Source organism: Narcine bancroftii, chromosome 6 (genome assembly GCF_036971445.1).
Source record: "Narcine bancroftii isolate sNarBan1 chromosome 6, sNarBan1.hap1, whole genome shotgun sequence".
In the NCBI taxonomy this organism is placed as follows: domain Eukaryota; kingdom Metazoa; phylum Chordata; class Chondrichthyes; order Torpediniformes; family Narcinidae; genus Narcine; species Narcine bancroftii.
In genome coordinates, this window is record NC_091474.1 from 180,231,606 (window position 1) to 180,259,544 (window position 27,939).

At 39.9% G+C, this 27,939-nt stretch overlaps 1 protein-coding gene across 6 annotated transcripts in view; it reads right to left on the reverse strand.

Annotated features, from left to right (window-relative positions):
- Positions 1–27,939, reverse strand: part of fam184ab (family with sequence similarity 184 member Ab) — a 176,267-nt gene that overhangs the window by 127,365 nt on the left and 20,963 nt on the right. The window lies entirely within an intron of this gene.

Sequence of the window (27,939 nt, forward strand, 5' to 3'; positions counted from 1 at the left end):
ATTCAATCTAAGAACAATTCATTTTTTTTTAATGTAAGAAAACTACGATCAATGACTATACTGCTTAAGATGCAACTTAACTGGCAACTGATGCTTCCTTAAGATTATTACAAGTAACAATATGGATTACACATGGCAAAATAGCAAATGCCATCAGCTTCTTAGGGTGGACAATTAAGCTCCAAGTTTATAGTCTTGGAAATGAATTTAATCAAAAATCAACAAGGTCCTGGAAAGAATGCAAAGAATCACACCAAGAATTCCTCAGAGTTCAGGAAGTGCTCCATAAGAATTCTGGAAAACAAAAGCAAATATATCCACACTCTCAATATGCAAAACTAACACCCATTACATCAATGGCCAGCTATGTCCTGAAATATCCCAGCAGTTTCACACAGAAAGGGAAGTTACAATGTTTCTTAAAGGCACTTTAATTTGTCAGCTGTTGTTCGTGAACACCTCAGTAAGTCAAATGGAGTGGTACCAGGTTCCTGAACTTATTCACCAGTTACTCTGCTAACTTTGTAATCATTACACATTCAAAGATCAAATTATTTAGCATCTGATTAAGTTTGTGGGTGAGGCCAGTCTATTATCAAGAACAAACATATCAAGGAAACCAAACTTTGAAGAGGCAAGTTCCCTACACTACAGTTAAACAATAAAATCTGCAAATGCTGGGGGGGGGGGGGGAGAGAAAGGGATCGGGCAAGCAATTGACCAATGGGGAGGGGGGAGCTTACTCCTGTGAGTGTGTAACTCATCATCAGTTGGGGGTCGGGACTCCCCCTAAATTGCCAGGGAGGGCAAATTCCTAGGAATTTGAACCACGGTGTGAAAGGCCTGAGAGGTTCTGAATTTCTCCAGGTCAAAGTAGGGCCCCCTTTGGTGTGAAAACGCCTTTTGTTTTTACTACAATCACAGCATCTGCAGACTTCAGTGTTTCACTCCAAACTCAGGAAGTAAAAGGCTATCAACATTTCAGGCCTGAGCCCTTTGTTGGAAATTTAGAAAAAACAGGTAAATGAAAAAGGTGGGGGGAGGAGAGAAGAGGTGGGAGGAAGGCAGAGAAGCATAAGCTAACAGAAAAAGAAGCTCCAAAGTGATTGGGGAGAAAAGAGCACAGGATAATTCGAGGAGAAAGAAGGGAAGTGGGTCAGGATCTGGAAGAGGGGTTGGGAGAAAAAGAGACAAGGGGAGTATTTTAACAGAAATTGGAGAAGTCAATATTGATGCTGACTGGTTATGACTGATGAGATGGAAATCAAGGTGTGGTTCCTCCAATTTGCAGGTGGCCTCGATTTGGCAGTACATGAAGCAATGGTGTCACCATGGTTGTGGTGTGTGGAATTAAAATAGTTGGTCAATCAAAAGTCCTTGCTGAGGCTGCACAACAAAACGATATACTAGTCTGTGTCCAGCCTCCCTGCACTACACGTCATTCTTTTGACCTTCACACATACAAAAATGAATGTTTTCATGAACCAACAGGACTGAAATTAACCTTTAAAAATAGACTGAGATAAAAAGAAATACAAAAAGGAGTCATTAATGCCAAGACAATGAACTTTGCTATAACCTAAGTAAATAGTGTAATCATACCACTGGTTGACAAGTGTTCATTTAAGACTAACCACAAAGTAACAATTATGGTTCCATCTTGTCTGGAATTATCCCAAAAGTCTTTGACAATATCAATGCCCAAGTCAATGTGCTGTTATCTGAGCTTTGAATTTTACTCAAGTTGTATGGGTTCAGATCAAATTCTGAGTGGGAAGAAAACATCATCTATTCTCAAGTGAAACAAAAAAGTCTGCAGATGCTATCACATTAGAAACTACAGTACACAAAATTGCTGCAGAAACTCAGCATACTTCCATAAGAGGGACTGAGCACTTCACCATACATGGGTGAAAAGCAGGTAGGCACCTGAATAAAAGATAGACGAAAGAAGGGATAGGGGGAAGTGCACATACCAATAGCCAAGAGACTGGACATAGATAGGAGAGCAAGAGAGAAAAGCTGAGAATTGATCAGGGGAGGAGGTTGATCTGTAAATGCAGAGCTGAAAGGTGGTGGGATCACGTTGTAGGAGGCAGAAACTGCGGAGATTTGTTGGCTATGGAGGCTGATGGGGTGATCAGGCTAGAAATGTTGGCAAGTTATCCCTGCCTTTTATGAATGCTGTGGGACATGCTAAGTTTCTGTAGCAATTTTGTGTGGTTTTCTATTTGCAAGCCAACAATCCAAGCAATGTATGGGAGGGGATTGTTCCAATAGCCTGAAAGCTGTGGATTGTGCAAATTTTCACCAGCTTTGTTAAGGACATTATTACAAGAAGATAATTTCTAGAAAATGCTTACTGTCCAGTTTTAGATTGTGTTGTCTCCCTCTACCATCCCTCCTTTTTTCAATAACTATTTTTCCCTTCCACTAAATATTGTGCCTCTTTACAAACTGCTGCACCAGATTTCAGCATCGGCACTCTCTTGCATCTCCAAAGGGGATACAATCTCCATTGCTCTTTAATAGCCAACATCAACGTGAGCAAGACTAGTTATTACACATTCAAACTGTAAGGTACTTGAGATTGAAGATTTTTTTTAATGATGTCAAAGAAGCCCAAGGTGAAATATACTAAATAGGACACACTTCAAGCATCATAACCAAGTAGTGAACAGAATGGATGTTATAATGATAAAAGGACTATAGTCAAGGAGTGTGCTTTAAGCAAAGTGTCATGTGCTTTAAGCAAAGTGTCAACTTCCTTTTCGGCTGTTTTGCTGCAGCTATCCAGGCAACAGTGTATTCCAGTGCAGTCTTGTATGGGTGGAATGACTTAGAGGACACAGAGAACACCCATCTTCAGATATGGTTTGGCATATACGGTATTTTTATAGCTTATCTTTAATTTTTCATCAAAAGGCTCTGCAAATGATGATGTTGCTGTCACTGAATGACAAGATGTGCAACTATACGAGGTACAGAAGCCTGAAGTGAAGCACTTCCAGATTTGAGGGGTTTTTTCCCTCAACAGTCAATTGAATATTTATTTATCCATCCTTTGATACAGGATATTTATTTTCTCTTTTTCTGTTACGTCATTTGTGGCAATTTATTACTTTTATTTCTTTTGTAGCAAGCAAAAATTATGCACCATCTTTCCATTGTAATTAAGTGCATGACAAGCTCATATTGACATTCAAAGATATACAAAATAATTTTAAAACTGACAACATTGAAAAATAGTAACTCAAGTACAAGAATATTTCATTTAGCTCAAGGAAATAATAACACTCAATGCCATTTTGTCCAATTTAAATTCAGCTCGTATATCTATTTTTATCCATGTCTCCTGATACTTTTGGCTGATAAAAATCTACCTCAGATTTAAAATTAACAACATGTTCCAGTATCAATAGCCATTTGTAGAAGACACTTCAAAAATGTACTCCCCTTTGTAGATTTTAAGGACAAGGAAAAGGAGTGAATTTTTGGATGTGCAATCTCCACTTTAAAAGCCTTTATGTCCCTCCCAGTTCTTTCTCACTGTTCTAAAACCCATTCCCTCAATTCAAAGTGTAAACATTGCTGATCTTCTGTTGACCCAACTCTGCTCACTCATCCAACATGGCAATATTAGTATTTCTGATGCTTCATCATCTCATCATAAGACTTCCAGATTTTAGGATCTCCAACGCTGTTTTGATATTCCACTATCCCCTTCTTGCTCTCTCAAAACCATCTTTATACCAACAACACACATCCAGATCATACTTCCTCAACAAAACCCTTTCACTACTGTATAATGCTAAAATAATTCAGCATCTAGAAAAGAAGGTATGGAAGAGTGACTAAATGCTTACATCAAATCATCTTGCAGATGAAATGCTATTTTCAATAACATCAACATATTTTTAAAAAATTGAAGGTTAGGGCAAATAAGAAAAAGGAGGTAGAAAACTGAAACTGCAAAATAAAGCACAAGAAGAGTATAGAGTATACGGAGAGATTGGACAGATTAGGTCTTTATTCTTTGGAGCGTAGAAGGTTGAGAGGGGATTTGATAGAAGTATTTAAGATTATGAAAGGGATAGACAGAGTGGATGTGGATAGACTATTTCCGTTAAGAGGAGGAAAGATTAAAACAAGAGGACATGAGTTAAGAATTAAGGGGCAGAGGTTTAGAGGTAACATGAGGGGGAACTTCTTTACTCAGAGAGTGGTAGCCGTGTGGAATGAGCTTCCAGGAGAAATAGTGGCGGCGGAGTCAATTGTATTATTTAAGAAAAGGTTGGACAGGTATATGGATGAGAAGAAAATGGAGGGTTATGGGCATTGTGCAGGGAGGTGGGACTAGAAAGGGGTGTTTGGTTCGGTGCGGACTAGAAGGGCCTAATGGCCTGTTTCCGTGCTGTAATTGTTATGTTATGTTAAGTTCATAATTGTAATTATAATGAGAAGAAAAGATATCTCATCTGGCATGAGGTAACATTGTTGCAATTGTTGCAATTGTTGCTACATTGCTTCAATTAAACAAATGAGATTAATGGAAATTAACTAGGATTGACCAAAACAACTAAAAACTAAAGATTGGATTGTACCTTTCTTTAATGCATAAAATTCTGTCTTGGTGCCAAATCAGATGCAATGAAAGAAAACAGACTTAACTGGGACTACCTCATTTTAAGAAATAGCTTCCATAGTTTTCTCCACAATAATAGCATTCAAGAATGTATCTTATGATGCAAGGTTAAGAGGGTTCTGACTTTTTTTTAAAGAGCAAAGGAGAGGTGACAATAAAGGTATGTAAGATTATGAGAGGTATAGTTAGGGTAGACACAAGTATCTTTATTCCCAGGCTGACAGTAGCAAATACCAAAGGACAGCTGCATAAAGTGAATGGAGGCAAGTTTAGGGTAGGTCAGGGTTACTTTTGAAAAAAAAACACAAAGTACTGGGTGCCTGTCATGCCTTGCCAGGGCATGTCAGCACCTCTACTTCCTCAGGAGTTTGCAGAGGTTTGGTAGTGGCAAATTTCTACAGAGATGTGATGGAAAGTGTGCTGAATGGCTGCATCACAATCTGGTATGGAAACACCAATACCCCTCCGCCTAAAGCCCTCTAAAAGGTAGTGGACACAGCCAACACAGGCAAAACCCTCTCCACCATTGAGTATATCTACAGGGAACGATGCCATCGGAGAGCATCAGCAATCATCAAAGACCTACACCACCTAGCACACGCTCTGTTCTCACTGCTACTATCAGGAAAGAGGTAGAGGTGCCACAAGACTTGCACCACCAGGTTCAGGAACAGCTGCTACCCCTCCACCATCAGACTCCTCAACAACAAACTGAATCAGAGACTCATTTAAGGACTCTTACCTGTGCACTTTATTGATTTTCTTTTGGTTCTCTCTGTATTGCACAGTTTGTTTACATTCATTATCTGTTTACAGTTATTTGCTTGTTTATATGTTTATGCTGTGTAGTTTTTTTTTTGCACTATCAATTAGTGGCAATTCTACTGCGCCCGCACGAAAAAAAGAATCTCAGCGTTGTATGTACTCTGACAATAAATCTGAAAACCTGAAATCCGCCCACTAGACACCTATGTTATGGAGTGGCCTACATTAAATGTGTGGTATTTAGTAGCACCGCACCTTCAAACAAATCTTATATCAATGTTGGTGAATCAATGAATATTAGCAATACTCCTGTGGAAATGCTTCAATTCACATACGATTCCTAACTTACTGCAAGATGATTTTGTTTTTAATCAGAAAAAAAAATTGTAGCCATGACCTTCTGATACAATTTAATCACTCAAAGTCATCACTCTTTTGATGTGATGGGCTGGAGTTGAGATATCAGTGAAGTAATTTTGTTGAGGGGTGTCAGTGGTTGTTCTGGGTGTGAAGTTAATTGGTGTGAAGTTAATTGATTTATTGGTGACACCATTCCCTTTCTCAGATCATTTTTGACAATCATTTTCAGCATATCAAGATGACAGGGACAACACTGTTACAGTGACAAGTTCAATGGTTTTAGTCGTATCAGTCATGGAATTAACATGCAGGTCCCCTGAGTAAATATGGTATGTCTGTTCTCAGTATTACTGTAATACAGGGACCTGGCCCAGACCATGAGGAATTTGCAAAGAAAATTGCAATGTAACTGCAGTTATAAACTATATAAAATCATAGAATGATTACAGTTTAGAAGAAGCTCAGTCAACTATGTCTTCACCAATTTGCTGTAGTCCAATTCTGTGAGTTCCATTTTACCTTTTTTTCCTGTAGGCCTGCATATTATATCCTCATAATAAATAAACGTTTTTAATTAACAGTGATATGTCTTGTGTACTACAAACTTAACTAGGATGTACATTATCATCATTTATTTGTTGTTACATTAATCATACTTATATATTGTGTAAGCATTAAATGCATCATCCGACTATCCATTCAACTCAAAGATTTCATGAACCTCAAAATAATGAGAATATGATGAATAAAGGGAAAAGTAAAAAGTAAATTTGTTGAGTAAAATAGTCAGGGCTGCGCCTAAATGGACAGGGATGAGCTTGGCATTTTTCAATTCCTATTGAACCATTCATGCATCAGAAATTTATCTTGAATGATCATGACATCACCAGTGGTATAGGGTGAAGAACAGTAGTCAACTCCTTAATTTTCAGCCCAAGTCTATGGTGGTCAATCCTATACCCATCATCAGAATTGAAACATTCTCACCAGTGACTAGTAACATGATTGTATTTCAACTAAAAAAAAGACTGAAGGTTAAAGTTAGTTAGATTGTCATGTCCCACCATCATAGAAAGCAGCTGTCAAAAGAAAACACACAACTGGACAAAAATTGAGCATTAATGAAAATGTGGAAATGTGTATGAGTTATACATTAGAATGCTTAAAAATATTGAGAAATGTGTAAATAAAATATTATTGACTATAAAAACTGCTAACAAGAAATACATTAAAGGTTGAAAAAGAATAATTTAGATTTCACATGTAGATACATGACATCACATACAACCCTGAGATTCCTTTTTCCTACGGGCATGGCAGTATTACCACTAACTGGTAGTGCAAAAATAAACTGTACTCAGCTTATTGTTCACAAACTGACTGTGCAATACAGAGAGAACAAAGGAAAATCAATAAAGTGCACAAGTCCTTAAATGAGTCTCTGATTGAGTTTGTTGTTGAGGAGTCTGATGGTGGAGGGGTAGCAGCTGTTCCTGAACTTTGTAGTGAGTCTTGTGGCACCTACACCTCTTTCCTAATAGCAGCGAGAACAGAGCGTGTGCTAGGTGGTGTGGGTCTTTAATGATTGCCACTGCCCTCTGACAGCAGTGTTCCCTGTGAATGTACTCAATAGTGAGGAGGGCTTTGTTGTCCTACATATAAAGTAGAATGTGTGCAGTTAAATTAATCTAATAGTTTTTAAATGGATTCTTGGTAAGGTATCTCATTTTTTGGACCATTTGAAAACAGTTCATGTCAACGTTTCCAATGGTTCTTTGTTTAATACCAATAGAAACAAAAGCTAGAAACTGGAGGGTAACAGCATACTTCAGAAGGGCAAGTGAAGTTTGTTTACTCAAATGATCAGTAATTCTGTAAAGGAAAAAAACCTTGTTTTCAACTCAAAAATGGAGCAGGTTGATTATTAGAAAACAAGTTTTAACGTGCCCAAACCTTACTGTGTCTTCAACAATCTGAAAATCTGCTTCCTAACGAAACCAAGATTTTTTTTTATGCTGGCTAAATTTTTCTCATTTTCCATCTCTCAAAAAGGAGCTAATTTTCTGACTTCAGTCTGTATCAGTGGTGCTGAGGTGGAAATAGTAGGCTGCTGTAAGTTTATTGGGGTAAACAACTCCAGTTACTTGTCCTGATCCACCCATGTTAATCCAATGGTCAAGAAAGCACACCGAAGGCTCTACTTCTTCAGAAGGCACCCCTTCATGACTTTTACAGGTGCACCAACAAGGGCATCCTATCAGGGCACATCACTACATAGTACAGCAACTACTCTGCCCAAGACTGCAAGAAAAAAGTCATGAATGCGGCTCAGGCCATCACAGAAACACTATTTCCTTCCATCAACTCCATTTATAACTTCTGTTGCCTTGGAAAAAAATAGCCAAAAAATTAAAAGACTCACCCCACCCCAGCAGGGAAAAAAATTCACAAGTAGGAGATAATGAATCACCAGATTCAAAAACCGTTTCTTTTGCATTGTTTTCAGTGTTCCTGAATGAACTTCAAAATAGTAAAATTATGATAGCTTTACTCCATACCAACAAATCTCTCTCTGTAACTCTTACACCGTGTCTTACTTGTGTTAGATGCCCTTTGGCCTGCTTGCAAAACAAGTTTTATCATTGTATCTTCATTCATGTGACAAATTTAAACTTGAATTATCTTTAAAACTGGGATAAGATTTAATGAATTATAGTATTTTAAGGCACAAATAAATTGTTTTTAAAAATTCCTAACAAATCCATTTGTTAGAGGTGTATGACATCTGTTGAGAATATCTTCACATTCAAATTAAACTTATTTATAAATGCTACCCAATTCATAAAAAAAACTAACTATCCACAATACGCAGTCGGTAGGAATCCTAAAATAAAACTGAATCACTTATTCAGCAAAAGGGATTAAACCACTCAATACAATAAATGCTGTCGAACCCTCAAACTGATTAAAATGACAAACCAGCCCTCAATGAGTTGCTGTCATTGACCTTTTACTAGATACAAGCAAACAGAATTTGATGAAATGAAAAATAATGAACATTTTGTGCCACCAATTTATAACACATGCTGTACTTGATTACCAAAGTGGTTCCTCCTTATCTGTCTTAATTCTATTCCCATGATAAAAGGGTTTTTTTTCCCCCCAGAGCAGTTCTTACTTATCCCTGTCTTAACTTCATTCCCATGTACCTTGAAGCTATGACCCCTAGTTCAAATCTCACCTGTCAGTGGAAACAACCTCCTGCTTCTATCTTATATTCTAGTCCTTTCAGAATTTTATAGGTTGCCACAAAATCTCCTCTCATCTTTCCAAATTCCAATGAGCATCATCCCAGGCTACTGCTCCCTCAATGACTCCCTCGTGCACACATCCCTCCTCATCAATTGCACACCCCCCCAGCACTTTTCCCTGTGGCCAAAGGAAGTGCCACATGTGCCCACATCACTTCCTTCATCATAGTTCAGGGCCCCAAACACGCCTTTCAAGTGAAGCAAATACTTCACGTGTATCTACAGAGTTGATTTACTGCTCCCTTTGTGACCTTCTCTACATCAGAGAGACTGGGCGCAGATAGGGACATTGCTTCGCTGAGCACCTTCGCTCCTTCCACACCAGTGACAGAGACTGCCCAGTAGCCAACCATTTCAGTTCTGTGTTACACTCCAATTCTCACAGGTCTGTCCGTGGCTTTATGTACTATCCCACCAAAATCACCCTTTTAAATGGGAGGAACAACACCTGACTTTCCATCTGGGAATTCTCCAGTCAGATGGCATTAACATTGACTTTTCTGGTTTCAACTAATCAGTTCTCCTCTACCCTCCTTTCCTCTTCTAGCTCTCCTTTCTGCCCCCTTCCCTCCCTATTCATCCAGTCATCCTGCTCCTCTTGCTTGCTGCTGACCCTTCTCCCTTTTCCACCTTTTATCTCTTGCTTTCTGACCACATGTCCCCACCCCCCCCCCCCTTTTATTTGGGGGCCTGCTGACATTTTTATCATGCCTTTTTAAAGAGCTGAAGCTCGAAACATTGGTTATATGTATTTTTACCTTTGCTATATAATGGACAAGGTTGACCTGGTGAGTTTCTCCAGCATTGTGTTTTTACATTATATATGGTATCTACAGATTTTCATGTTTTACTTCATGCTGCAATTTTTCACTGATAGAAAGATTTTCCATTTTTCCTTCCCAAGTGTATGACTACACAGTTACCAAAAGTGCACTCCATCTGCCTTAACCTGTTTACATCTCTCTGCAGACTTAATCATCCTCTGCACAACTTGCTTTACAACTCAATTTTGTGTCATTAACATATGGTACTTTGATGCATTACACTCAGTCCTCTCCCACAAACCACATATGCATGTTGCCAACAGTTCTGGGCTCGGTACTAATCCCTGCATTTCTCTACTACCCATTGATTGCCATCTATTTATCCCAACTCTCTGTCTTCTATCACCCAGCACACGCTCGGTTCTCACTGCTACCATCAGGAAAGAGGTATAGGTGCACAAGACTCGCATCACCAGGTTTAGGAACAGCTGCTACCGCTCTATCAGAAACCTCAACAACAAACTCATTCAGGGATGTATTTAAGGACCCTTACTTCATTTATTTTATTTCTCTGTATTGCAGTTTGTTTAATTTCCTTATTTGTCTACATGTGCATGTTAAGTCAGTTTTTTTTTTGCACTGCCAATAAGTGGTAATTTTGCCATGCCCGCAGGAAAAAAAGAATTTCAGGGTTGTATGTTGTTTTGTTGAGAAAGTGTCAAGTTTGGTGGGTTCAAAGAAAGACAAGTTTGGACATAAGGATTTGCAATCAAACATAACTTTATTAACATAACAATTAATAAGAGCGTGGGAACATATGTGCACAATTTATAAGAAAGCATGGGAAAAATGGTAACAGGAATAAAACACGCGCATATTTAATAAAGAGAATGGGAAAATTTGTAACAAAAACAAACAGGGGAGAATATTAAACAATACACAATTATGAATTCACACAGGCAATGCAGACATTAGCACACAATAAGCGGGGATTATACACACTCTCCCGGACCCCTGAATGAGAGGAGGTGGATCTGGTACCGCAGTACCTGCAAGGATATAAGCACATTCTCGAACCTCTGATCAGTAGAGGGGTGGATCTGGTATCACTGTACACGCTGGGTTATACACATGCTCTTGGACCCCTGATCATTTGCAAGCAGCAGCTCTACTACCAGTATTTATCTATAGCAATTTGAGCTATAGCAATACCAAGGCTCAGCTTTAGTACAATGTGCACCTTAACCACAACCCTTCCAAGCAATGTCTACAGTTGCAACCTGGCATGGAGCAGTGTCTGGGGTCATCATCACAAGGCAAAGAGAGCGAATGTTCTCTGTGCTGGTGCTAAATACAAAGACACTAGGTGATTTGAACCAGTTAATGGCAAGGTGTGCGCTGACCAGTGGCCAGAACCCAATGTTAACTGACACTCCACCTGCAAACTGTAACTTTATAACTTTGAGTGCAACAAAAAGCACACCACATACTGAGACATAATGTGACTTCCAAATGAGTTTTAGATGGAGAGGCCACATGTCCAGGCCACGCCTCTTCCACACACAACAAAATTTCAGGGTTGCATGTGATGTCATGTACGTACTCTGACAATAAATCTGAAATCTGAACTGTGCATCCTTATCTTAGTCTTTTGTGCAGCACCTTATAGAATGCCTTCTGAAAATCCAAGTGAGCCACATCCATCAGTTCCATTGCACTTGTTATTCCTCAAAAAAAACTCCATTAAATTTGTTAAACATGATCTGCCTTTCTTGAACACATACTGAAGCTATCTCATGGAACAATTTCTCTCCAGTCCAGGTTCGTGACACCAGTCATGAAGCTAACTGGCCTATACATACCTGCCTTTAGTCTTGCTCTTTTTAAAATAGTGATGTTACATTTGTTGTGTTCCAAAAGATACAAAAATTCTTTTTCACTTTACTGTGCTGTGAAATCCAAAACAAAGATATTGACATCATTCATGAATGGTCTGATAAATGCGAAGTAACATTTGCACCAAACAGTGAAGGAGAATAACCATCTCCAATTGTTAATACAGGGTATTGTCCATTTGGGCAAAGTCCAACTGCATTTATGTCTGTCATCCATGGTCCCATAAGGCTATAAAAGAGTTCAGAAATCCTTATTCTGGAAGAGAATGTCTGAAAGGAATTTCATCGATAAAGAGGTCCAGTCAATGCCAGACTTTAAGGCTTTTAAAGTCAGAATGACAGTGTTGTTATAAAGCAATGTTGCTGGCTTCAAGTTAAAGCCATTTCTTATTTGGCATAGTGAAAACCCCGAGAATTTCAATAACAAACGCAGCTTACTGGTTTATTACAGGAACAATAAAAAGTCCTGGGTGACACAAATGCTGTTTCAGGATGCCCTTCTCCATTGCTATGCCAGTGAATTGGAGAAGTACTGCTTAGAAGAAGGCATACCACTTAAGATTTTGCTAACTGTAGACAATGGTCCAGGACATCCCCTTTTAATTGGTGACATCCCCTTTTAATTGGTGACATCCCCTTTTAATTGGTGACATCCCCTTTTAATTGGTGACATCCCCTTTTAATTGGTGACATCCCCTTTTAATTGGTGACATCCCCTTTTAATTGGTGACATCCCCTTTTAATTGGTGACATCCCCTTTTAATTGGTGACATCCCTTTAGTTGGTGACATCCCCTTTTAATTGGTGACATCCCCTTTTAATTGGTGACATCCCCTTTTAATTGGTGACATCCCCTTTTAATTGGTGACATCCCCTTTTAATTGGTGACATCCCTTTAATTGGTGACATCCCCTTTTAATTGGTGACATCCCCTTTTAATTGGTGACATCCCCTTTTAATTGGTGACATCCCCTTTTAATTGGTGACATCCCCTTTTAATTGGTGACATCCCCTTTTAATTGGTGACCAATATCAAAAATTACCTCTTTAATCCAGCCAAAGGACCAAGGAGTTATTGCAGCATTCAAGGCCTACTACCTGAAGAGGACCTTTACTCACACTGTTGCTCTAACTGATGACACTGGCAAGACACTGATGTATTTCTGGAAGGAGTACATTTTCCACTGCATAAAAAAACCTTGCTTGAGCCTGGGATGATGTGACCAAAGAGTGCATGAATGACATATGGAAAAAAAATACTGAATATGTGCATGTCTTTAAAGGATTTGAAAAAGATGAGATTGCAAGGATTAACAGAACTGTTGTCAACATGGTAAACAACAACCTGTACCTAGACATGGATGATGAGGACACTGAAGAACTCCTAAAGATGGTTCCTGAGGGGAGGAGTCACGTGATGGAGTAGTGGCTGGTAGGAGAATACCAGCCCTCTCCAGAAAAGAAGAAATAAAGTGATGAAAACGTAAAACAAGAAGGAAAGACACCGGAAGAGAAAGGATAAGGCTTTACCTGCATGAAGAGGCAGGTGCCTCAATGGAGAGTGAAGCCCACTCCCCGAGGTTAGAGACGACCGAAATGCACAATGCGCACACCAAGGAAAAGGAAAAGGGAGGGGGAGGAGGAGACCAAGCTCTGCACAGAGGAATAGAAGGTAAAATAGATGGACAGTATATAGATTTAAAAAATTTCAAGAACAAATGAATGCATTAAAAGAATGGTTGACATTAGAATTTAGTGAAATTAAAAGAAAAATGAAAAGTACAGAAGAAAAAGTGAGTAGAATAGAGCTGGTCGTGACAGAAATAAGGAAAAGATTAGATAATGTGGAAGAATGAGAAACGGCTGTAGAAATGGAAGAAGAAAATTGGAAGACAGTGACAAAAAAGTTAAAGAGTCACAAGAGTTGTTAGCTCAGAAGATGGATATAATGGAAAACTATAGTAGGCGAAACAATATAAAGATAGTGGACCTAAAGGAAGGCAAAAATATGAAAGAATTTATAAAAGAATGGATCCCAAAGGTCCTGGGAATGCCAGAAATACAGGAAGGAATGGAAATAGAAAGGGCACTCAGAACACTAGCCCCGAAACCACATTCACAACAAAAACCAAGATCTGTTTTAGTTGAATTTATGAGATACATGACAAGAGAAAATATATTGGAGAGGGCAAGGAATAAAATTAGAGAAGACAAAAAGCCATTGGAACACAAGGGTCAAAAAATATTTTTTTTTACCCAGACATAAGTTTTGAACTCCTAAAGAAGAGGAAGGAGTTTAACACAGCAAAATCAATCCTATGGAAAAAAGGTTATAAATAAATGTTAAGACATCCAGCTGTGCTTAAAATAGTTATCCCGGGGGAGCAAAACAGACTGTTCTCGGATCCGGAGAAAGGATGAGAATTTGCAGAATGCCTACAGGACAGAAAGAGAAATGAAGAGATGTAACAAGAACAAAGAACGACAACAAACTACATATAAAGATGTGAAAATAATGTATAAGTAAGAACTAAAGGGAAAGAAAAGGGAAGTAAGGGAGAGAGGAAAAAAAGAAAAGGGAGTGAGCTTTGTTAATTGTGAAGATAAAAGTCTTTTCTGGAGGGAGTCGGGTGGGAGAGAATAACAGTCACTGCGAAATCAGTTGATGCTTGCGAGCGGGTTCGCAATCCGAAATGAGAGGGGAGTTGTGGTTGCCCGGCAAGGGACAAGGGGAAACTCAGAGAGGGGGGGGGGGAAGAGACACTTGGGGTTAAGGGAATTTTAGATGTGGGAGTTGTTGAAGTATTTTATATTTTAGAAGTGTTGTCATACATTGAGTTCAAAAAGGGAAAACTGAGATATGAAAATGGGGAGAAAGGGAAAGGTGGTGGTGAGGAAGCGGAAATGAGATGTAAACAGAGTATGAGATGGCAATGTTGAACTATATGACTATAAATATTAATGGAATACATAACCAAATCAAAAGGAAGAGGCTATTAAATTTACTGAAAAAAGAAAAAATAGATATAGCATTCGTGCAGGAAACGCATCTAACTGAAGGGGAACGTAGGGCACGTAACGGCAGCATCATATAATTCAAAAGCCAGAGGTGTAGCTATATTAATCAATAAAAATGTACCAATCAAAATAAAGGAGGAAATAATAGATCCAGCAGGAAGGTATCTAATGATAAAGTGTCAGATATATTCAGAATTCTGGAATTTGGTCAATATATATGCACCTAATGAAGAGGATCAAAAGTTTATGCAAGATATTTTTTTGAAGATTGTAGATACCCAGGGAAGTATATTGATAGGAGGGTATTTTAACCTTAATTTGGACCCAAAGGTGGATATAACTGGACAAAAGACTAGCAAAAAGAATAAAGTAGCCAAATTTATGGTTAAATCAATGCAGGAAATCCAACTTTTGGATATATGGAGGAGGCAACACCCATAGGAGAAGGAATACTCATATTATTCGAGTAGACATAAAACATACTCAAGGATTGACTTGTTCCTGTTGTCAGCCCATATCCAAGGGAGAGTTAGGAAAATGGAATATAAAGCTAGATTGCTATTTGATCATTCACCCCTGTTATTAGCAATAAAACTGGAGGACATCCCACCAAGAACATATAGATGGAGATTAAACTCCATGCTACTTAAAAGACAGAAATTTAGAGAATTTATTGAACGCCAAATTAAAATGTACTTTGAAATAAATACGGACTCAGTGAAAGACAAATTTATATTATGGGATATAATGAAAGCCTTCATTAGAGGGCAGATAATAAGTTATGTAACTAAGATGAAAAAGGACTACAATTGGGAAATAGAATAGCTGGAAAGGGAAATAGTACAGAAAAAGAACTAGCAACAAGGGAAAATACAACATAAAGAGAATTTGCGGACAAAAAAATAAAATACAAAACATTACAAACGTACAACGTGGAGAAGAACATTATGAAAATAAAGCAGAGGTATTACAAGCTAGGAGAAGAAACGCACAAAACATTAGCCTGGCAACTTAAAACAGAACAAGCTAAAAGAATAGTATTGTCATCAAGGAAAAAGGACATACAATTTACATATAACTCAACAGAGATCAATGAAAACTTTAAGGAATTCTATGAACAATTCTACCAAACTGAGAACGAAGGGAAAGAAGACAAAATAGATCGAGTTTTTAGCTAAAATTGAACTACCAAAATTGCAAGAAGAGGAGCAAAATAATTTGATAAAACCATTTGAAATAGGGGAAATACAGGATATATTAAAAAAGCTGCCGAACAATAAAACACCTGGAGAGGATGGACTCCACAGAATTCTATAAAACATTTAAAGAGTTATTAATTCCTCTTCTCCTGGAACTAATTAACCAGATAGAAGAAACACAAAACTTGCCAGATTCATGTAAGACAGCAATAATTACAGTAATACCAAAGATGGGGAAAGATCCACTAACACCAGCATCATATAGACCAATATCTCTACTTAATTCAGATTACAAGATCATAACAAAACTATTAGCAAACAGATTGGCTGACTGTGTACCAAAAATAGTAAAACAAGATCAAAATGGATTTATTAAGAAAAGACGAACAACGGACAATGTATGCAAGTTCATTAATTTAATCCATGCAGTACAAGGAAATAAGATACCAACAGTCGCTGTTGCTTTAGATGCAGAGAAAGCCTTTGACAGGGTAGAATGGAATTATTTATTCAAAGTATTAATGTGAAGATAAAAGTGGTTTAACCTACCAGAAAAATATATTAATTGGATAAAAGCATTATACAAGGGACCATTGGCGAAGGTGACAGTAAGTGGATATGTGTTGAACCAATTTAAATTAAGTAGGTAAACTAGGCAGGGATGTCCACTATCTCCCTCACTGTTCACTTTAGCAATAGAACCATTGGCAGAACTGATAAGTACAGAAAATAAAATAAAAAGGATAAAAAAATAAAGGAGAAGGAATATAAAATCAGTTTATTTGCAGATAACATCATAGTATACTTAACAGAACCAGAAATATCAATAAAAGAACTACATAAGAAATTGAAGGAATATGGAGAAATAAAAATAAAGATCAATGCAAATAAAAATGAAGCAATGCCAATGAATAATGCGGATTATACAGAGTTTAAAATTGGCATTTAAATGGAAAACACAAGCAATCCGATACCTAGGATTTAAAAAATAAAATCACAGTATTTGAACAAATTTGGGAACCGTACATTGAACACAACAGAGAGGACTTACTGCGGACCTCCACCCCCTAAAATTATAAAATGAGAAGAAGTCAAAATGACCTGATCCACTGCGTAAAAGTAGATGACACAATTTTCTTGTTTATTTTCATTGTGTGATGTAATTGTTCAATGGTTTTATTGTATTGTATATGTTGAATGTTTAATGGGTTTGGAGGGGTGTGGGAAGGAGGGAGGGAAGGTGGGGGGTGGGGGGGGAGAAAATGCCACTGTGTATATTTAAGAGGGAAATGTTTGTATGTATTTTGATTGATATGGTTCATAGTGTGAAATTTTTCTTTTAATTTAAAAAAGATGGTTCCTGAAGAGCTAACAAATGAAGAGTTGCTGGAACAAGGGTGAAGAACTGAAGAGGCCAGGGAAAAGGAAACTGCAGAAGGTGAAGAACAGGTGGATAAGAGATTCTGGTTAAGGAGTTAGCCAAATTCTTTGCAGACCTTAACAACTTGCTGAAGAGATGGACCCAAACACTGAATGCTTTTCATTAATACTCATGTAGTGTTTGCTGCATATAAAGACATTTATGAAGAAAAAGCCAAATAGATCAAAGAACACTGGACATTCCTGAAGAAGCCAACACCTTCTCAAGAAGAGCCTCAGTCAAGTCCTTCAGGCATTAGAGTGACAGGTCATCAATAGAGGTTATTCAACCTGAAACTCTTCCAGTCGAACACATATGAGCAAGTTGAGAACAGTGATGTAGATGATCCTGATCCACTTTGTTAAGTTGTGTGTGATATAAGCTAAGAAAGTGTTTACATAAAAGTTTAAAAAGTGAAAAAATAATTAAACAGTTTAATTTAGCATAAGTTCAGTATCCCATATAGATTTGCTAAGTATATTCAGCAATATGGTGTTTGCACAACGTCCACATCAAATAACACGCAATTTCACAGAACGTATCATGAACGTTAAGTGGTGCATAATACATTCAACTTTTCATAACAGTATCCCTCAAGTATCAACATCTTAAGGTGAGTGGATGGGGGTAGGAGAAAGGAGTGTTCGGATTGGTTACATCAATGGACCAGCCACAAAACAACTGTTGTAAGAAGGTGGTTCTTATGCTGAGACTGATTCACTTGCTGACTCTACAAAAAAATTCCACCGTCTTTTAAGCAGAAGTCAGGTAATGTAATCCTGTACTCACCACTTGCCTGGACAAATGTTACTCGAACAACAATGAAACAGGAAGACTGAAGCTGAGAAGGAATGGGGTACATTTGCTGCAGAGAAATGGATGGGAGGTCAATCTACATGACTATAAGAGAGGCAGAGAGGATCACTGGAATCTCCCTCCATCAACCTGATATACCAGGATTGTTTTCTGAGAGCACTCAAAATCATTGGGGAGCCCTTCAATCTGCACACAGCACCTTTCAGCTGCACCTGTCAGGAAAGAGATACAGGAGTATCAGAGCCAGTGCCACCAGGCTGAGGAACAGCTTCTCTTCACAGGCAGTGAGAATGCTAAACGACCAAAGGAACTACTCACACTAACCGTCCGAGACTCTCATTTGTAGAAAACAATATTTATATAGATGAAATACTTGTCCTGCATGTGTATTGTTTGTATGTGTGTTATGTCTGGTTATGTGTCTGCATATCTTGCAATGGAGTCCAGAGAATGCGGTTTTGTCTGGTTGGATTTGCACAATCAGATTACAATAAACTTAACATGATCAAAGCAGTTTTGTTGATTGCCACAGAATCCACTATCTTGAGCATTCACTCCTGCTATCAAAGTACATACTGTAACCATGATGTGGAAATCTATTTCCAAGGCAATTTCAACAATAATTCCTCAAACTACCATTACTACGAGAGGTGTTTTCATAATTCTAATAACTGCTCTTCAGTTAGCAGCGATATGGAATTGCCAGACATTCCCCATTAAGTCATACAACAAAATTAATAGGATATGTTTTCTATTCTGTCATTATTGATGCACCCAAATCCTGGTTTCCCAACTAAAAAGCCTTGTGGAAGCGCCTTCAACCTGACTGCTGCCATGATTGAATGCAATAATTCACCACCACTTTCTCAAGCCCCATAAATGGCTAATTTATTTTAAAATAGTTAAGGCACTCTGGAATGATGTTAGCAATATCACAATTCTTGATAAGCAAAGGACAAAAGGATATCAAGTGGAAGAAGAAATGTGGAAAATTCCATGCTCCTACCTTGTATGTTGGTATGTGGACCAAACAATCTGATAAATTGTTGAGATACAAGACCATGATCATATCTGTCATCATTTCACTAATAGAACAAGGTCAGGTATGTTGCTCCTGTTCTAATGAAATAATGAAGCAACTATGGAATTGGACATCACCAAGCATGTCATGATGGGTGGTGTTACGGAGTCCAGAGGACCCCAAAAACCAGCAGCAATGGATATGCACCGCAACACAGGGTTACTTAAACAAAAGTAGTTTTTAATTATATTTGAACAGGAAAACAGAATTGAACTTTAACTTATTACTTAACCTACCTAACTAACTACTTAATTCCCCCCTCTAATATAAGCGCAGGTCCGTGTAATGTATATTTAGAATTAGAAAAGTTCTTTGGATCACAATCCAATCTCACTGGTTGCAGGCAATTCTTGTACTGTGCACAGAAGTTAGCATTAACAAAGTTCACCAGTCTTTGGAGCTTAACAGGCAAATGGTTACCACTCAGGAGGGTTCTTGCTGGTTTTCAGAGAGAGATTCCTTTTCCAGGACATCCACAACTGATTCCTTCTCAATCAGTCTTGCTGACGAAACTTGCCCCCTTCAGGGTTCTCCAGATGATCCTCTTTTTTTCAGGTCACCTTTCATACCGCCATCTTCTCCTTTGACCAGGCAGCCTTCCAAAGTTTGCCAGCTTGCCTCTCTGGAACAGATTCTCTCTCCTCTGTTTCTCACCCTCCCTCTCTGAGTGCAAAACTCTTTTCCTCTGCCTGCAAAGATCACATGCTCTCCCAGGCAAACTGCTGTTGATACCTTGTTGCCTCCTGCAAAAAGCATTCTGCAAAAGTCCTGCAAATATTCTGTGTTTTAAAATATGTGTGTGCAAACTGCTCTAACAATTCTTCCCAAACCACCTCTAGATACTCTGTCACAGTGGAAACCCAAAGACACAAGAGTTAGCAAGTATGCAAGGAACTGAAATAGAATGTTCAAATGGTCTTTAGAATGACAGTGAATCTTCAGTCTCAAATATAACCACAATTCAACATTTGACTATTACAAACCTATCAAAACCTCAGGTGAAATCAAGCATAATGCACTGCAACTGCAACGCCATATCAACCAAATGAGAAGAACTGACAGTTATTCAGTTGATTCTGTTACATGTCAAGATTGCTGGATGAGCTACAACATTCTGTTTCAAAATAAATGAATTTTTTTGTCTACCTCTCCCATAATAAATTTCCCTGTAGTACCTGTAATCAGATTTCCAATAAGCATCTGTCAAACTTGATATACACTACTAAATTAACCTTTAATTTCTCAACACACAGCTTCCAACAACTCTACACACTCAACATCCAAAGAACACTTCTATCCTATTACTTTTATTCCTTTCATATTTGTCTTTCACAAATTACAAATTCAAGTTAGCTTTTACACTTTATTTTAGTTTTGATCCTCAAATTGCAGTCTTATAAAGCCATATGATGTCAAAAAGGAAAGATGCAAAAATGTACTGATATTTTGAAACAGGAAAGTCATATCCAACCACAAGTAATATTTTATTTCATCCTAAATGGACTATTTAAAGTACACCTGGCCACCCTCTTTAATGGTGCTCTCCATAAAACTATGTCAACCAAAACTTTGCCAGCCAAGTCCCATCTGATTGCACTTAATTCTGCTTATTGATTAGGCTTCAGGTTATGCACAAGGAGACAATAGTAGAATTACCTCACAAATCAGGCAGCATCTAAGACTCAAAAGTGGGATAGTGGATTAAAATAATGGATATTTGAGAGCTGAGGGTTAGCTGTCTGGACTGAACAATGGTGTTCAGCAAAACAGTGAATCAATTAGTTTTAGGTTTCTCCAATGCAGAGGCAACCTTATTGTGAGCACCAAACATAATACGATACTGAAAGAAGTGCAAATGGATTACTGTTTCACCTGGATGGATTCTTAGACAGTGGAAAGCGAAGCAGTAAAAGAGCAGGTATGCATTTCCCATGTTTATGTGGAACAGTATCATGAAGACCCATTGATGGAGATGAAAGAGTAAATGATGAAGAAATGGAGGCAAATGTCTCTGCAGAATGCTGAAATGGAAGAGAAGGGGAAGCTGTATCTACATTTGAATCCTTGAAAAGTGGAAGAATTTATGGAGGAAGGACCATTGAAGTTGTGGATCCTATTTGTATTCTGGTTGTATCAACAGGACAGGAGTGCAAAAATGCAGGAAAAAAAAGGAGATGCTTAGAGACATTTATCAACAAGATGGTAGAAGGGCACAAGCATCATGAAATCATAGAATGATTGCACCAAAGAAGGAGACCAAAAAGAATGAGAGGAGATCTAAAACAAATAATTATCAAAGGGATTGATAAGATTGAGGTAGGAAAGTTACTTTCAGTGGTAGGCATGATTAGAGTAAGAGGACATACCCTCGAGATATGGGAGAGTAGGTTTAGGATGGAGTTGAAGAGGAACTGCTTTTCCCAAAGAGTAGAAAATCTGTGGAATTCTATGTCCAAGGAAGCCGTTGAGGGTTCCTTATTTAAGACACAGTTACCGGTATATAGATGTTTGGATAGTTGTGTAATTAAGGGTTATGGGGAAAAGGAGAGTAAGTACAATTGCCCACAGCCAGATCAGCCATGACATGAAATGATAGTGTAGGCTCAACAGGCCAGATGGCCTACTCCTGCTCGTATTTTTTATGTTCTTGTGTGACCTATCATGTCTTGACAGCTCTCTACAGAGCAATGATCTACTTCCACCCAATGACCCTTTTAATATAACAGCAGAAGTGATGAGGGAATAGAAAGAGTCTCCCAGAATGCATTGTAGGAGGAAATATTAAGATAGCTGTGGGTCTAAACAAATATTCTTGTTAATCTATTCCCTGCCCCCCTCAAAATAAAAATTTAAAAATGTAAAGAAAGAGAAAGCAAGAGTCAAAAATAAAACACGTGACTGAGAGGAAGGTGAAATATGGCAGCAAGGGATTTTTTTTTAATTTTTGGGTGTATATATATATATATATATATATCTATAGATAGATAGATAGATAGAAGGAATTTCAGGATTGTATGTGATGTCATGTATGTACTGACAATAAAAATGAAATCTGAAACTATGGACAAAAGGGATTTTTCCCTTACTCAAGACAAGCAGGCATGCCAAGCAATGTGGATGAACACCATAACATTGGCCATTTTTTTGTTGTTGATGGTCAACACCACTTGTACTTTCAAAGTAATAATCTCTCTGGTTCACAAAGAGATAGATGTTCACAGAGTGCAAGACATTATCATGGTCTATTGCTCCTTAATCTCTGTTTTGGGGTCAAGGATATTATTGCTTTTATTGAAACAAAGGCACGAAAATTTATTAACTGTGGCGGTGTGAGCAATGGAAGAAACACAACCACCACGTTAAGGGTCATTAATAACAATTTTTATTCAAATTCAGCACGCCCATATAAGGGCAGCATGAGCTCAGTCACCTGGTGCATTGTGACATCATAATCACTGCCCAGGGTGCGCGCTGGAAGGGGTGCTGGAATCAGAGAGAAACCTCTGACGACGCCATTTCCCCATGGCTGCCCCGCCACATGGCGATACAAGCAGGGCCGGTTTGCCATGAGGATGTGTGGCACCACACAACCCCCCCAGAACCGGCAACGCGTCCTGTCTCCTGTCACATTGGTGGCCGGCCCCGTGGTGTCTGCACTGGCTTCAGGCAGTCCACCATAAAAAGTTCCTCTCTCCCCCCAACATCCTGGGTGAAGGTTCCGCTGGACCAGTGCAAGACTTTGTATGGCTGCTCATACAGTCGATAGAGCGGTGCACCTTGTGGTCCCCTCCACATGAAACGAACTAGGCCGAGTCGAGCTCTTTGGGGAGATGAAATGGCTGGGTGCCGTGGTGTGCCAGGGGGTGGGGGAGCTAGGGAGGCCAGTTGCCTGCGTAGGACCGCCAGCAGGTTTTTGTCAGTGGTCGTGGTGTCAGGGTCTGGGATGAAAAACTCTCACAGCAGGGAAAGCAGTGCGCCATAGACCATCTCCGCTGCTGAAGCCTGCAGTTCCTCCTTGGGTGCTGTCCTAATCCCAAGGAGGACCCAAGGTAGTTCGTCCGCCCAGTATGGTCTGGAGAGCCTGGCCATAAGTGATGCCTTCAGGTGCCTATGGAACCTCTCCACCAACCCGTTAGACTGCAAGTAGTATGCTGTGGTGTGATGGAGCTTGACCCCCCCAGGAGCTTCGCCATCTGAGTCCACAGGGAAGACGTGAACTGCTCACCTCTATCGCTAGTGATGTGTGCCGGGACTCCAAAACGAGCGATCAAATGGCTGACCAGAGTCCTGGCGCATGTCTCCACAAATGTCTCCTTAATCAGGACGGCCTCCGGCCACCTTGTGGCCCGATCCACCACCATCAGGAGGTAACGAGCTTCCTTGGACACCGGCACGGGCCCAACGACATCAACGTGGAATGTGCGAACTGCTGGGTCGAAATTCTGGATCAGGGCTCACGTGTATCACTGGACCTTGGAGGTCTGGCATCTGGTACAGTTCCTGGCCAGTTCTGCCATCTCTTTCTTCAGCCCGTGCCACAAAAACCACTCCACGACCATCCGCACGGTTGTCTTTACTGCTGGGTGAGAGAGGTCATGGATCAGACTGAAGACCTTCGCTCTCCTGTGCGGCAGGACCACCGGGCACGGCGTGCCTGTTTAGACGTCACAGAGAAATGTGTCTGGGCTGCTGGGCACCCGGACATCCTTGAGTTTGAGGCCCGAGATGGCAGTCCACAAGGCCTGCGTCTCCGCATCGTTCCTCTGTGCCTGATCCAGTTGCTCATAATTCAGGCCGGGCGCGAGAGTGTTGATGGCTGGACGGGAGAGTGCATCCACCACTACATTGTCCTTGCCGGCCCTGTGTCGGATGTCGGTCATGAACTCAGAAACATACAAGAGGTGGCGCTGCTGTCTGGAGGACCACGGATCCTTGGCCATCACCAATGCTTGAGTGAGGGGCTTATGATCCATGAAGGCTGTGAACAGGCTGCCCTCGAGGAAGTAGCGGAAATGGCGGAGGCCAAATACAGTGCCAGGAGCTCTCGGTTAAAGGTGCTGTATTTGAGCTCCGGCGGGCACAGCTGCTTGCTGAAAAAAGTCAGCGGGTGCCATTGTCCATCGAGCTACTGTTCCAGAACCACCCCACTGCCATAGCTGAGGCGTCCACAGAGAGCAAAGTGTGCGCCTCCGGCAGCAGGTGCACCAGCAGCGTGGCGCTGGCTAGAGCATTCTTTGTCACGATGAAAGCCCTGTCCGCCTCCTCTGGTCATGATAAAGTCTTTTCTTTGGTGGCTCGCACTCGTCCCTGGCAGCGGCTACGGTGGTGATTTCAGGCCTGCGGGCTTCTGCTGTGTCTAATTGGGTGGAATGGAACATTCGGGCATTGATCAGCCTTTTGCCCTTCATGTCAACCAGTAGGCCGTGAGCTCTAAGGAAGTCGGCTCCTAACAGCGCGGTGCCCACGGCAGCAAGGACAAACCTCCAGTGGAACTTCAGCTTCCCGATCTGGATCTGTGCCCTGTGGGTGCCGGAGGTCCTGATGGAGGAGCCGTTGGCCGCCCACAGCGTTAGACCTCGAGATCATTTGTGCAAAGCAAGTCTCTTATGCTGTGGGGGTAAGGATGCTGAACTCAGCATGTGTCCACCAGGAATTGGCGGCCGGTGGAACTATCCATCACATCTTCAGTTTGAGGCTGTTTGTGCGGCCAGCCATCGCAGCCATCAACGGCAGCTAGCCTGGTCATTTCCATGAAACCTGCAGGGTTGGCGGCACTTACAAGTTTGCGCTCCCCAGCACTGGTGGTAGAAACACCAGGTCGACTGGCCCTCCTCTGGCTTGGTCTTGGGAGTGGCTTGCGGTCGGCTGGCTCCTGGTCGTGCCACCTGGTTGAGGGCTACCTCGTTCTCCCTCTTTGTGCACCAGAGGCCATCTGCACAGGCTGCTGATCTCCTCGGGTTTGAGAAATCTTCATCTGTGAGGAGCAGCTGGATGTCCTCCAGGAATATCTGGTGGAAAATAAAACAAGGCTCGTGGTCTTCCGCCAGGGCCAGCATTTCGTCCATCAGCGCTGACGGACTACGGTCCCCAAGCCCATCTAGGTGAAGGTGCCTGGAAGCCCGTTAGTGGGGAGTTAGCCCGAAAGTTCCAAACAGCAGGTCTTTGAGGGCAGTCTACTTGCCCGTAGCCAGGGGGAGTGGTGGATGATGTCATCCACCCTCACTACCATATCTTGGTCCAGAGCACTCACGATATGATAGAACATCATGGCGTTTGAGGAGATGTTGCGGAGTTCAAATTGTGCTTCTGCCTGCCCAAACCACGTTCTCAGTCAGTGAATCCAAAAGGGGGGAAGCTTGATGGAGAAAGCGTTAACCTCTGCTGAATCCATGGAGTTTTGAGTCCAGAAAAACATCTGGGCTCATCAGGGTCACCACTGTGGCAGTGTGGGCATTGGAAGAAACACAGCCACCACGTTGAGGGTCGTTAACGACTTTATTTTATTCAAATTCAGTGTGCCCCTTTAAGGGCAGCATGAGCTCAGTCACCTGGTGCATTGTGACATCATAATCATTGCCCAGGGTGCGCGCTGGAAGGGATGCTGGAGTCAGAGAGAAAACTCTGATGACGCCATTTCCCCATGGCTGCCCCGCCATGTGGCAATACAAGCGGGGCTGGTTCGCCACGAGGATATGCGCCGCCACACACCTAATTAAACTCAACCACGCAAACTTTCATTGAGGCCTCTGCCCCATGGAATGAAATAAGCTCAGATCCAAACATTTTCCCAAGTAACTTGCAAGTAAATGATAATTCTGTAACTAGCACAGTATTAATTATACAGCTACGTCATTTTCACAGGACAGCTTGCAATTGGGTATTGAACACATTTGGAAGTGGCTAATTAAATATTGAATTACTTATTAAGAGTGCTAGAAAGTCTTGATCAAAGTTTGTGCCAATTTTACACTCAAAATCAATTACATGTTGCTGAAAAAAAAATCAGGACAAATGGATTCCTCGATTCAAAGTTAGAAAGCTATGATGCAAACTCAATTTTTTGTTTTAATTAAAACAGATTCAGAATCTTTTGAGGCAGTTTCAATTTGTTGCCATTTCTTCATTTTAACCAGTTTTACTGTTTCGAGAATAGGTGCTCACCAGATTTAAATTACCTTTGTTCATCTATTTAAGGACCAAGAAAGAATAATTTAAAGATATGTTTGACACTTCCATAGATTACAATTAAGATCTGTTCAATCTTCTGAAGCATGTGTGCAAAGTGAAAGCTGAATGCATTAATCATATAAAATAGGTCAGAATTTAGGCCAAATAAATGGACAGAAGAAAAAAAATGGGTCGAAGCACAACTGCAATGGAATTACAGAGCATAGCATGGGGAAAAGAGAAAGTGCACGTGCAATGGGGAATACTGGCATAAAAGAGTGATTGAAAAACTGAAATAAGGCACAGGGATGGAAGTGTTATCAAGAAAAATGGCTTTAGCTTTGGGGTGCAAGTAAATAATCTGTCTGAGGTGGAATTGATTTTGGTTGGTGGGTGAGTAGATTCCTTTGGGAGAGATTTGGGGATATATCATTATTTACTACTGAGTATGAAACTCCAGAAGCAGAGTGATGTAATTATCCATAATTAACAGTATATTAGCAATTAGGAACAGGCCAAAAAACATCATTGACTCAAAGCAGGCCTGAATATATGACCAGGAATAACATGAGAAAATAAAGAGATTGGAATTAGAAATAATGCTAAAAGGATAGGTATTGGGATAGAAAATGTCAGTACCTGCACATATCAACAAGGAGTTAAAAAGATCACAGATAACAAAAAAAAGTTAAGAAAACTATTAGCCAAACACATTCACATATGATACTGTCATTGCCTGACAGGGTATTACAGCAGTTACAGGGACATTTTTAGCTGACTTCCTACTATAAACTATAAGCTATGTCAAAGCACTTAGCAAAATGGCCATCCAATTGTTAGAGTCTGCATGTATAGTCAAAATGAAATCAGTGAACAGATCTATTATGAAGATATAGACTGCATGTAAACATCACTTTAAAGCAAAATTGTATCATAGCAAAATCTAAATAACAAGATGCAACCGAGTCAATATTTAAAGATGCAATATTCAGAATGTATTCAGTGGCTGACTGAAATATTTTGAAAAAAATGACATAATTTCATATATTTATTCAACCTTCTCAAATCAAGGAGGAGAGGAGCACAAAAGGGGCAAGTAAAAGAAATATGTGAACAAAATTGACTATGTTTATGCTATTTAATAAATGATCACAGTCACAGCTGGTGTGAATTTAATCTCAGAGTAAACCACGTGATTTGCATGAAGGAAATCACGTCATTTTACTTAAACTGTAAAATATTCATATATTTTCTTGTGAATTAGCTTTCCAGGTGCACTGTCCTTATCCAAACAGAAAACAACCTTGCTGTAATGTCCACAATACAAAGTAAATTCAAATTGTAATGCTTGATTTCCATTTTACTCATCATTCAGAATAAATTATGAGTTCTAAGGTAATGGAACCAGAGAACTTCAGATAATGTTTTTTTGCCCCCAGTTAATCGCTCATTCATTTATCAAATATAGTAAAATGACAAAGGTATTACCAATAATCTT